Below are 13,159 nucleotides of genomic sequence, written 5' to 3'. Positions count from 1 at the left end.
GTGTTATTTACTTCATCACTTTTATTGATGATTTTACTTGTTTTGATTATGTATATTTCATTTCTCTTAAATCTGAAGCTTTGATTTGCTCCATTAAGTTTATGAACTTAGTTGAGATTCAACTGAACAGAAAATTAAAGTAATAGAACTGATCGAGAAAAAGAGTATTTGTCTGATGAGTTCAAATGATTATGTGATAAAAAGAAAATTCAAAGACATTTAACTACTCCATATACTTCAGAACGAAATGATGTTGCAGAACGATGAAATAGAACGGCGTTAGAAATGGTCAGGTCAATGATGGCACAAGAAAAAATGCCTATCACCTATTGGATGATGCATCGCTCACTGTTGCGTTTGTACTTAATTGTGTCAATCCTAAATTAGTTACAAATACACTGTCTGAGTTATGAAATAAACAAAAGTCTAAAGCTTTGGAGTTGTGCTGCTTTTATTTATAAATGTTTTTCCCAATATAAAAAATTAGGCTCAAAGAAAAAGAAGTATATCTTTATAAGATACTCTGAACAATCTAAGAATTATCATAGGTGAACTAGATAGAGACACTGTAACTGAAATTGAGCCGCGTGATATTAAATTCATAGATAATGATTTTTCTAAGAAGGGCGAGATAGGTCAAGACTTATCTCTTTATAAAACTATGAACAAGACTACTTTTGCACCAACTTTCAAATAGATTGAAATGGGAGTTATGCTAATAATAATGGATCGATTTTTATTTTTACAAGTTCTAATAATATCGTTGGTCCGAGTGGGATATCTTTTATGTGGTGTACATAAATTTTTTAGGATAAAAAAGTATGTCAAATAGGTAAAAAGATTGATCTATTCACACAAGCAGTTAACTATATTGTCTAAGTGACAAGCAGAAATGAGACAATTATAAATTTACTATTGCCAGAAGTGATGATAAAAGAGAGCTGAAAGATTATAATCAAAATGTCATTTGTTAGATTGTGTTTAATCATATGTGATTAAATTGAGTTTGTTTGTTTGTAATATCAATATGAGTTTTGAAGAATAAAATAATTGAGTAGATTTATGAACTCAATAAATATGAGTTGTCTGAACTATCATCTGCGTAGTATTTAATTTATAGAAGACATATTCTCCATGAAAAATGAGTTAGTACTGTGATACATGTTATAAGTTTAGTCTCTATTTGCTATCATATGAAGTTCTGGAAATTATAAGTAATTTTTTACATTGTACCTTCACAACTTTAATCAGTTTCTTGATATTCAATTTGTTTTTGCTATCTTATTAGTATATTGTTAGGAAATCATGGTTGATACGATTTGACGGGACATTTTTAAAATAACATATCACGTTGAGATTGAGAGATTCATGATATGAGGAAGATATTAGATATTATCACATTAATTGTGTTCATTGGCGTTCTTTATGTTTGTCTGTGAGATGAGTATGTAATGATGAACTCAAAATTAAGAAAAAGAGATGATGAGAAATATGAATATGATAAATGATCTAGGGTATTGCATACTACAATCTACTTTAAATTTTATTGAATGAGATGTTGTATATTCTTAACAGATGTATAGCAACGAAGCTCTCAAAGTATGCATTGGTCACACGGTCTAGTCGTAAAGTATGAATGTTACAGAATAGGAATGAGAGTTGACCCACAATATGTGAGTGGGAGATGAAGAAAATTAGATCGGAGCATCCAAGTGGGTCAATTCGAATCCATATCAAGAAATAAATAATATATTACCATTTATATTAATGAATAATAAGAAAGAAAAGTCATGTCTGTTGAAAAAGTAAAGAGTTGTGTCTCTTCATAAAAGATGAAAAGCCAAAAACAGAAAATAAAAAGCAACGTGCTTTACTATTTTCTCTCTCTTCTTTTTATGTGAAGAACTTTAGTGAAAAGATTCTGGTGAAGATTAAGCAAGGGTGGCTCAAGGATAAGGTTAGTAAAGTCTTTGTTTTAGGCCTCCAAAATTTTACGGTCTCAAAATATTTTAGTTGTTACTTTTATAACTTTAATTTCTTTGACAATATTGAATATGGTAAAATAAAACTATTACCATTCAATTGAAATATTTTAAAACTTGAAATTAAACTACTCAAATATTTATAATAATAAATAAAATATTTACAATAAATAACATCCAAGGTAATGTATTGAAAATACATTATAATTAACTTGAATCAATCCTTACTATTATGAATAATAATATTACTATGTGAAATATAATACCACACTAGAGACAATAGTTATGAAAATACAAGAAAAAACAACATTAAATATTTTATTCATTATGTATGTATATATATATATATATATATATATATATATATATATATATATATTAAGGTCTCAAATTAAAATTTGACTTTAGACTACTAATTTTATTGAGACATCTTTATATTTTGATGAATTGAGATATCCTTTTTTTCAACATACACAATCATGTAAATACAATAGAGATATGGTATAGTTTCTGGAACGACTCCATGCATTAAAAAATTAAGCATTCGCCTTAGGCCTTCAAATTTGAAGGGTCTCATTTCTTTAGCAAGAATAAAATTATTATAGAGTTTATTTAAGAAAATATTGTGTACTATTCGTTTCAATTTGTCTAACTCTTTTTCTTATACTTCATTTCAAAAAGAAATAATTTTTTGTCAACTCTTTAATTTCAACTTTCTTCATGACATGTTTAAGCATGCAAGATTAAAGAACATTTTTGGTGTATTTTATATATCGTTAATTTAAGACTAAAAGATTCAAAAGTCTTCTTTATTTTCTAACTCCAAACACATTGTCAAGTCTAAATAGATCAAAAAGATTGAAACTCAAAGAGTTATATTTATAAAAAAAGTAAATAAATAAATAAATAAATATATATATATAACTACTTTTGTAAGAGATACATTAGCAATTTTGCATCTTAAAAAGTTAGAAGATTCTACTTTAAATTAAGAAAATATTGATTTTTTTTTATATTTAAGGCACTTGATTTAATTTTGGCTTTAGGCCACCAACGGGTTTGAGCCGCCCTTGAGATCAAGATATCTCCACCAAAACATTTGGAACAAGCTTCTAATTAGTACAATTTTAGACTGTAACTTTATATGGTATAGTTCATTTTTTGTATGTGATTATACTTTCTCACTAGTGAAATAATATTCAGTGATTCTTCAAAATTTAAATTATGTGTTTGATTAGATTCAACATTGTTCAACACTAAAATGAATTTTCTTCCTTGTAATGGGCTTTCCTTTCTTAGTTAGGATATGTTAAAGATATTATTTGTCATGTTGAGGATGAATATAATCATCGAATTGATAGAGAAACATACAATTTAAAGATATAGTAATTGTCAAGGAAGAAAAATATAGCTAGTCATGAAAGGAGAATAAAGCATTGGCCAGTTTCATTTGAATTATATTGGTTAATTGCAAATGTGTGTGACAATTTAAAATTTTGTAAGTTGTTTTGATATATACACCTCCAATCAGTAGATTTGTTTGACGGTGTAATACATAAATGTGTCTTTTAATTTGGCGTCAACTTGCATTTCTGTTCTCCAACTTTTGATGTGCACAATTAGACATATTTGTCCTACGTGGCATAATACATGTAGGACATTACGTAAGACGTCATATTACCACATATGACACATGTGTCTATTTGTATAATTTTATATAGATTCAAGTGTCTACTTGTGCACATTCGAAGTTAGAAGAGAAGTTCAAATTAAAGGATATGTATTATTTGTTTGTTTGACTGTAGAAAGGATCTACTAAAAATAGAGAATTAGGTATAGACTCAATCTATTAACATCACTTCAAAATGCAAATTTGTTGGATGTCAGATGACTTTATTTTAGACAAAAATACAACGAAATAGCAAGGTCATGGAAACACTTTATTGATCACCAAAAACAATTAATACAAATGATGATTTTTCTTGGTAATTCAGAAAGGGCAAAAAGATTATAAGAATGGATCACGACTTGAATAAGCTCATTAATACTCCGTGGAAATTTCTGATAGTATGTGCTATTCATAAGAACAAAATAATGAACAGAAGGTTACAAACCAAATTATAATTACATCATGATCATTAATTAATTAATCAAATTACACATACGAGAGCCAAAAATTAAAAAAAATAATTAAAATTTTGTCTTGTAAATGAATTTAGAGGTGGATTCAAAAAATCCACCCACTAATCAAGTGAATAATGTTCATGACGAGATAACAATTTGTTTTCTCCATCAATGTGAGACTCTCTAGAATGTACGTTTAGCTAGTAGCTAGAACCTTATTGTTTTTTGAATCCGAGGCCGGAGCTGTGACAGGATGTACTTTCTTGAACATTTTAGTGAACCAACCACCAGAAGAGGACTTTTTCAAGTGACTACAAGTTTCAGGCCTTTTAAATTCTTCCTTCTCAAAACTCTTCATCTTCTCCTTGTGAAGTTTTTTCATGGCATAAGCCTCAGCAAGATGTGCACTAGCTGTTGACATGCTTAATATCTTTTTTCAATAAAAGTTCTGAAGCAACAACTTAATATTGGTATGGATCGGAGATATTGATATTGGTTCATGAATATTGTTATGGTATTTATAGGCACAAAAGGGAAATGAGCTAAGAAATTTCGTGGCATTGAATTGTTCATTAGGGCTTGGCTGCTTTTGTTGAATGTTTTGGTAGATACTATGCATGCCTTTTTGACAACCTTGGAGCCAAAGTTAATTGACTAATTGGGTTTCTTTGTCACTAAGCAGGACTAGGAATAATTTGTCCGTATTTCATGGAATTTCTTCAGTTGAATTTGAGCCAGACATTGTATCTGCTGATAATATTGGACAATGACTGTACATAGACCACCATCTTATGACATAATTATGGCCCCATTTTCATTCTCTTTCCTTAGACACATCAACTTGTGGGATTGGGATGTGTTTCTTATCAAAATTTAGAAGCTTAAAAATATTTTTATCAATTAAACATGAAAAGATTAGAAATTAGTTTTTGAAAAATATTTTTTTCAGTACCAAACACACATTTTGTCGGCATGCAAGTTGAATACAATGTCCCATTTGGAGATAAATTTCGCTGCTGGGACCAACACGTCGCCTTGGACACCGACTTCATTATATTTTTGTGACTTCCGAAATTTAAAAAAATGACTTGATTTAGGATAGGAGTAAATGGTCATAAAAATTTGACTCAAGTTTGATTATAATAATACAAAAATTATATTATTTTTTTCTTTCAAACAGATAAAGTTATTTAATTTTTAAAGAAAAAAAATAAAAATATCCAAAAATTAACTAATTTATAGTGTAAACATAACTTTTTTCTATTGTGATCACAAGGACCGTGACTTGTGAGGGAATGTGTACATTGCATTGATATAAATTTTAGCAAGGCAAGTCACAAATTTCACTGGTGAAATTATTGCAAAAATATAAGATAAAGATTGTGTATAATAAATTTTTATTTATAATAATAAAGTTTTGTTATTCAATTCTATCAGAGGTTAAAGCTTAGTGTATCAAGTGGTCCCTCCTATAGTTATACGTGGCTTGCTAAATATCCTCCTCGTTCTTTTTTCTTATTTTACTTTGACATTTGTTCGAGTAATTAATTTCTTTTGGCAACAATGACATGATTGTGATTTGTGCGTATTATTGTTTTGGTATTTCCAAAAGAAAATATATTACTATATATATTTTCTTCATTTTATTTTAGTTAACCTTTATTAATTTGACACACCCTTTAAAAAATATTTAATAGAGATTTATTTTATTAAAATAACTCTATTAATTATGCATTAAAAATGTGAATTTGAATATTTATATTTTACATAGTGATTTAATGATAGGGGAAGTATCGATAAAATACAATAAACTTCTCTTGATTTTAGAATTTGAACAAAGAAAATGAAATAGATATTTTTAGAAAAAAAATTAACTAATATGAATCGAAGGGAGTACTATATACATACTAAGCCTGGCTTAGTTAAATTTCCAGCAAAAAAATTGGAGTTATGCCAAATACGTACATTAAACAAAGTTTCGTGGGATAAAAGTTAAAAACCCACCAGCTACACCAGCAGAAAAACCTTATTAGCTTTGCAACAAGAAAGCTATTTTGGAATTTATAATTTAAAAAGAGCCATATCACAAGATAAATTTATTTTTCTGTTAATTTTGACCAAATTAGTGGAAAATTATATACTCTCTCTTTTTTCTGTTTTCCCGCTACTTATTCAGTTAATTAATGGACTAACTAATATGGGATAATACACGAGAATTTCACAAGAAAAAAATGATAGAGAAGAATTCTATATCTATATTTATACAGTATAAAAAGTGTGAAACTTTATTTGATCTAAGTAAGAAAATATAATATTTAACATTTCTAAATCAATTAAAATTTACCTTAAATGAAAAAAAATCTACAATTAATTCTATAAAGTTGGAAGCAACTTATGAAGAATGAAGTTTGAGATACCGTATTTATATTTGTTCCCCTTTTTTTCTGGAAATTCCCCCCCTTTTTTTTTTTTGGAAAAATCAAATTCAATTAGGATTTGATTAATATTTGTTCCCTTTTTCTTTTCTGGAAAATCCAATTCAATAAGGATTTGATTTTCCACCATGTACTAAAGGTGATTTAGCTATGTTAGATGTCTTTGTTCTGGTGAAGTTTTTCTACTATATATTAGATGTTTTTGTTCTGGTGAAGTTTTTCTACTATCTAGAATATTATATTATTTTACTATAGTTTTTATTGTGTTACTATTTGTTAACTTTTTTCTTTAATACAAGTGGTAGAGAATGTACGATAAAGGCTTTGAAGAATTTTGTGTAAAGGTTAGGGTTTAATCGTATTATTTTAATATCTCTAATATTATTTTTCTGTTGTATTTTGTAGTGGTGTAGATAAATGTTCAGTTGGGCCTTGAAGATTTTTTGTGTAAACACTAGATTTAATCATATGTTTTGATTTTTCGATTATCGTATTGTTTTTTTGTAGCTTTTGTTATGTTAATACCATAGATGAAATTTTATATCAAATTATTTTTGTAGATGACAAGCGATTGACAAAATTAGAAAAATCGAGATATGTGTTGTTGACCCTTTACTTTAATTATAAGTAAATCAAAAAATCGAGATATTTTAAATGTAGTTTTGACCCTTTCATGTTATTCATAAGTCAATCATAATAGTTTTCAAATTGTTTACTAATACAGAGAAAGGGAAGTAGAATGAGATCCCATAGTTTGTTTTAGATGATCATTTAGATATATAAAGTAATTGTGAAAGTTCAGGTAGAAAGTTAAAAAAAAGTCAGACATTTTAAGTGTTATAGAATTCAATAAATATAGTATTGTTATGAAATATAAACTAATAACAACAAGAATAAATAGAGAGAAGAGGGAGACTTCTTTATTTCTCTTCAAGGATGAGTGATCATCAAATTAAGAATACAATTAACAAGACCCCTCTATTTATAGGGGAAAATACTCCTATTTTTTGACTAAAAGACAGATACTTTAAATCCTAATAGATATCAACTAGATCTTGATAGATCTTATTAGATCTTGATAGATATTCACTATAATGTAAATACATTTATAACATTCCCCCTTGAATGTCTAGATAGATAATGTACCTCGTTAAAACCTTCCAAGAAAAAATTCAATGGAAAAAAAACATCTAGTGAAGGAAAAAGAGTACACGTTTCTAACAATACGCATATAGGTTTCCTCATTAAAAACCGTACAAGAAAAACCTAATGGGACAAAACCTCGTAAGGAAAAAAAAGTACAACGCATATCAACTTCCCCTAATGAGAACATCGTTGAACCTTTGTATTCTGATCTTGTGCAGCTTCTTCTTGAAAGTTGCAATTGGAGAAGATTTGGTGAATAAATCAGCCACATTGTCACTTGAACGAATTTGTTGCGCGTTAATACCACTATTCTTTTGTTGCTCATGTATGTAGAAAAGCTTTGGCAAAATGTGTTTCGTTCTATCTCCTTTTATGAATCCTCTCTTAAGATGTGCTATGTATGTTGCATTATCTCTGTATAAAATTGTGAGTAGATTGTCATATTTCACACCACATTTTTCTCGAATGAGATGTATCATAGACCTCAACCATACACATTCTCGACTTACTTCATAAATAGCTATTCTCTCATCATCATTCGATAAAGTGGTTACGATAGATTGCTTTGTATATCTCCAAGATATGACAATACCACTACATATGAACACATAGCCTGTTTGAGATCGAGCTTTATGCGGGTCAGATAAGTACCCAACATCAGCATGACCAATAAGGTCGGAACTGTAATCTTTAGAATAAAACAAGTTCATGTGTTTTATCCTATTCAGATGTCTTCTAGTAGGAGCACAAATATACCTTACTAACAAATTAACTGAAAAGGCTATATCAGACCTTGTAATATTTGCAAGATACATAAGTGCATCACTTGCACTAAGATATGGTGCTTCATAACCAATCTAATTCGGTATATTTCTCATTTCAACAAATAATTTATTGCTTTGAAAACTCTCCAAGAATTTCAACAATTTTCAAGCTATAAGATTAAACAATATGGTGATTATCAATAAGTTTTCCAGAAACTTTTATATTTTGAATCCTTAAAGAAGTTTTCATATAAATTATGTCAAGTAACAATATTCAACATTTCATGTGTGACATCTTCAAGTGTCTGGACTGCAAATCAAATAAGTTTTATACTTACCAAGATGCATCCTTTCATGTCACTTGATAAATATTTCTACGCCAGCATGCTTAAATAAACGTAAAATTTAGATACTTGTAATCTTTCACAATATTACACTAGTATTGTATCAAAGATATCGTTAATGATGTATCATTTTATATCGATTCACAATGCGACATAACATTTTGAGATCTCCTCACTTCATTATTTGCAAGTACCTGAACCTCTCATTAGATTTCATGAAGTGTTATGTCGTAGGCTCTCAAGAGTATATTGCCTTCTTATTATGATTATTTGCTCCTTATTCTTTTCAAGGATTATTTAATTTGGAATCGATTAGTCTACCAAGCTTTATGCATGCATATACTTTGTCCTTTAAGAACGTAAAATAGGAGCACTTGCAGCTTCTTTGAGGAATCAATCTTTGTGCGTTATGGTAAATTCATTAATCATATACCACACATCAAAATTATTAGATGAAATAGTTGGTTCCTGACCTTGAACCAATTGAGAAGGACAAAATAATCATAATTTATTGGTCTAATGTATACAAGTGCTATTGTATGCAATATATCATATTTCAGACCAACACATGAAGTTTTATTCTCATTAGCAATGGTTTAGTTATTTATCGAAGGCATTCCATGCCAAACGATCATATCAAGATGAATTGTCTTGATTACACAATCTAAAAGTTACGCTCTTAACTCAATTTTATTGAGCAAACAACTTTATGAATGTCAAACTGCAGGTTGACAATAAACGTACAAGTGATCATCTTATATCGATGCATCTTAATAGATCACATGACTGGTGAACGTACCTTTCACCTTTTATATTTTTCAAATTTTAAGGGATACAATTCCAAAATTAGTTGGTCCAACCAACTTATCATAAGAACAAGCAACATTAAAAGTGATGAAGAATTTTCTGATTCTTCAATATATATTTAATGCTCAGTATGCACATTTTGGGATGTCGCAATCGTTCATGTCAATTTATGAACTTTTAATCTAGTAAACTCCAAGTTTATCATGAAATGTACTTTTTAGTAAATTTCAGATTTACTATTACATGAATAAATTTTAGATTTACTACTTCAAAAGTAGATTTCAAAATAACCCATCTTGGTTATTCTACCTCATTCGGAGGTAGGTGAGTTGTGATACCATCACAAGTGTACGCTTGCATTAACAAGTTTCTCATTCCCCAAGAATGGAATATAATTGTGTCTTAACCCTATCAAATTATGATAGCTTATAACCTTTCAAGATCGAGGAATGCAAACATGTGAAAATATTATTATTTTGTCCCTTTTTCACGTTTATGTGCATTTATTCAACCACTTGTCTTCTTTCAAACATGTCATGTATTGTTACCACATTCACTTCAAGAATGGAGCATATTCAATAGGACATATTTCATGACTTTTCATGAAATACACATTATTTTTTCTTAGCCATCACTATGTCATCAATATGATGTATTGAGCTTCAAACTTAACGTATTATCCATTTAAAGGCGTCTTAGGAATAAATCGATTGTCTTAGCCATCATTATATCATTAATATGGTGCATCAAGACTTTAACTTGATGTCTTACCCCTTTTATTGTAGTGAGATTTGAATCCATCGTCTTACAAATTTGCTCTTCGAATAAAAAATGAGTGAACAAATGCTAGCAGTTATACCGATATTGATTTATGTATAATGAATGGTTATAGTATTGATAAAATACATTATGCTATTATAAAAATAGTTGAAATACAAGAGAGTGCACTTGTGCACAGTTATATTAATACTACTGAGCATGATATGTAATATTTAATTATTTTAACATATGTTACGATAATTATAAATGCACGTATTGAAAAAACACGACACACATAGGCATGTTTTGATACATTACACAAGATTTGTACAATTCACATATATAGTGTATGCAGCTATATGCTGTGAAATGTGATATCTTACAAACAAACTATACTTACATTACCACTTGAGACAGCCCATAGATTACAATTACATGTATTTGTGATATGAATTAACACATTAACAATTTTACTATTCCTTACAAACTTTCACGAAACTTCACTGCCACACACTTTATTACGATTGTAACTCCTATAAATAATATGTAATTACATAAGTACTTAACTGTTATATATGAACGATTATTTTTCATACTACTACAGATTTAAACAATGACACATAGAATTAGTATATTCATAATTAGAATAACATTGATAGATTAATGATATCGCACAGTAATAACACAATATAATAATTACAAAAATCGAGTGTTGATAAATGTAAAATCAAATCATAAAAAGCCAAGCTCAATAATGATACTTAATCATGAATCCACGCACATAAATGGAAAATAATACTCCCTGAAACTTGTAATGCGGGGAAATTTCATGACTTTGCCTTATTATCCAATTATTCAATTGGTTAAAGCTTTGTGCCAATTATTCAATTGGTTAAAATTTCGTGTTGATAACATGTTATGAAATATAAAGTAATAACAACAAAAATAAATAGAGAGAAGAGGGAGACTTCTTTATTTCTCAGGGATGAGAGATCATCAGATTAAGAATACAACGAACAAGACCCTCTATTTATAGGAAAAAATACTTTTAGTTTCCGACTAAAAGACAGATACTTCAAATCCTAATAGATATCAACTAGATCTTGGTAGATCTTATTAGATCTTGATAGAAATTCACTATAATGTAAATACATTTATAACAAGTATTTATTTTAATGTCAATTGTTGTGTTTTAGCTATTTTTTTTTCATATATATAATACTACTATTATTTATTAAAATGAAATTCATAATCTATAATATATTAAAAGTGTGGAGATCCTTAGAAAATTAATTTGAAATTTTTGTCATTAATTAAAAGACACTTTTTTAGACAAAATTATCATTTTTATTTCTTTATTAGATTTAAAAAATAAAATCTCTCTCTCTCTCTTTTTTTTTTGATAAAATAGACATATAATAAGAGTCTGACAAACATTGTCTTATTATTGACAAATAAAAACGTGTAAGTTGTCATTATTTTTTACCATCTAAAAATTATACATATAGTAGGAGTTCAAAGATACTGCCTTTTTGAAAATACAAATTCGTAGTTTTACAAGACTAGAACACTGTCTTTTTGTGGAAAATAAAAAAAATTTATTTATATTTTTGAAAAAATATTTTTGATTTGCAGAATAAAAATTGAGTGAGATTCCTTTTTATTATATTATAAGAGTCTTATTTTTTTCACAATTGATAGTATCCTAATACAAATCATATAGAGCCTAAAATCAATTTTTTTTGTTTATAAATATTCCTTTTATAAAAGGAGTTGATTTATGTGGTGATTAAATTACGTAAATAAAAGGTATGTAGGAATAGTTATTTTTTTTCTCTTAATATTTTATTTGTTTGATTTAATTTTTATGCAACTCACTTGTCGTTATGTTATCAATTGTGTATTTGAATTGATAATAAATCACTTATTATATTGTATTATCTTCTTAGTTAAAATACAATATTTATTTTGATTGTTATTTATAGTTTATTTATCGTATTTGTCATATATTTATGAGATAGAGTAAAATCTGCTTACACACCATACTCCCAAGCCCATCAATGCGTATGTTGTTATTGTTGGTTAGAGACTAAGCTACCTTAATACAAAAAAAAAATTGAAAGTTTGTTTCATATATATGCGTTGCTTACTCTGTTATAAACTCTGATTCGATGATTTTTCATATTTGGACATCTTAATTTTTTGATATACACCTTCTGTATAGATCTGTTTATTTTAGCAATTTATTTATCTGAATACATCAGGTTCTGGAGTAGCTGAAATTGTTCTTCCAGCAAAAGATGAAAAGATGATTCCCATTAAGAACGGGAGTGCCATTGCCCTTCCTTTTGGTTTTGTATCATGGTAGTTAGGGGTGTACATAGGTCAGGTTGGTTTGGTTTTCTATTGAAAAAAAACCAAATTAATTATGTAGATTTATTAAAACTATAAACCAAATCAAACCAACATAAAATCGATTTTTCGGTTTAGGTTTTAGTCAGTTCTTTCGGTTTTTCTCATTTTCTTTTATAATCTTTATGTTTTACAATTATATTGTGATTGAAGTTTAGATCAAGTATCTTTTCATTCATGTGCTAATGAAAAACAACAATTATGAAAAATTGAGGAGTGAAAAACTCTCTTGAAACTAAAAAATAAGATGAAGAGTGAAAAGTTTAGGTTTTAAGTTTATATTGGATTTTGGATCATTTTATTAGCAATTAATGGATAAATATTACAACTTAAAGGCCTAAATATGAATATATATATATATATATATATATATATATATATATACA

The sequence above is a fragment of the Capsicum annuum genome, chromosome 4, assembly GCF_002878395.1.
Source record: "Capsicum annuum cultivar UCD-10X-F1 chromosome 4, UCD10Xv1.1, whole genome shotgun sequence".
In the NCBI taxonomy this organism is placed as follows: Eukaryota; Viridiplantae; Streptophyta; class Magnoliopsida; order Solanales; family Solanaceae; genus Capsicum; species Capsicum annuum.
The sequence above is the reverse complement of the archived record's forward strand: the minus strand, read 5'-3'. Positions refer to the sequence as shown.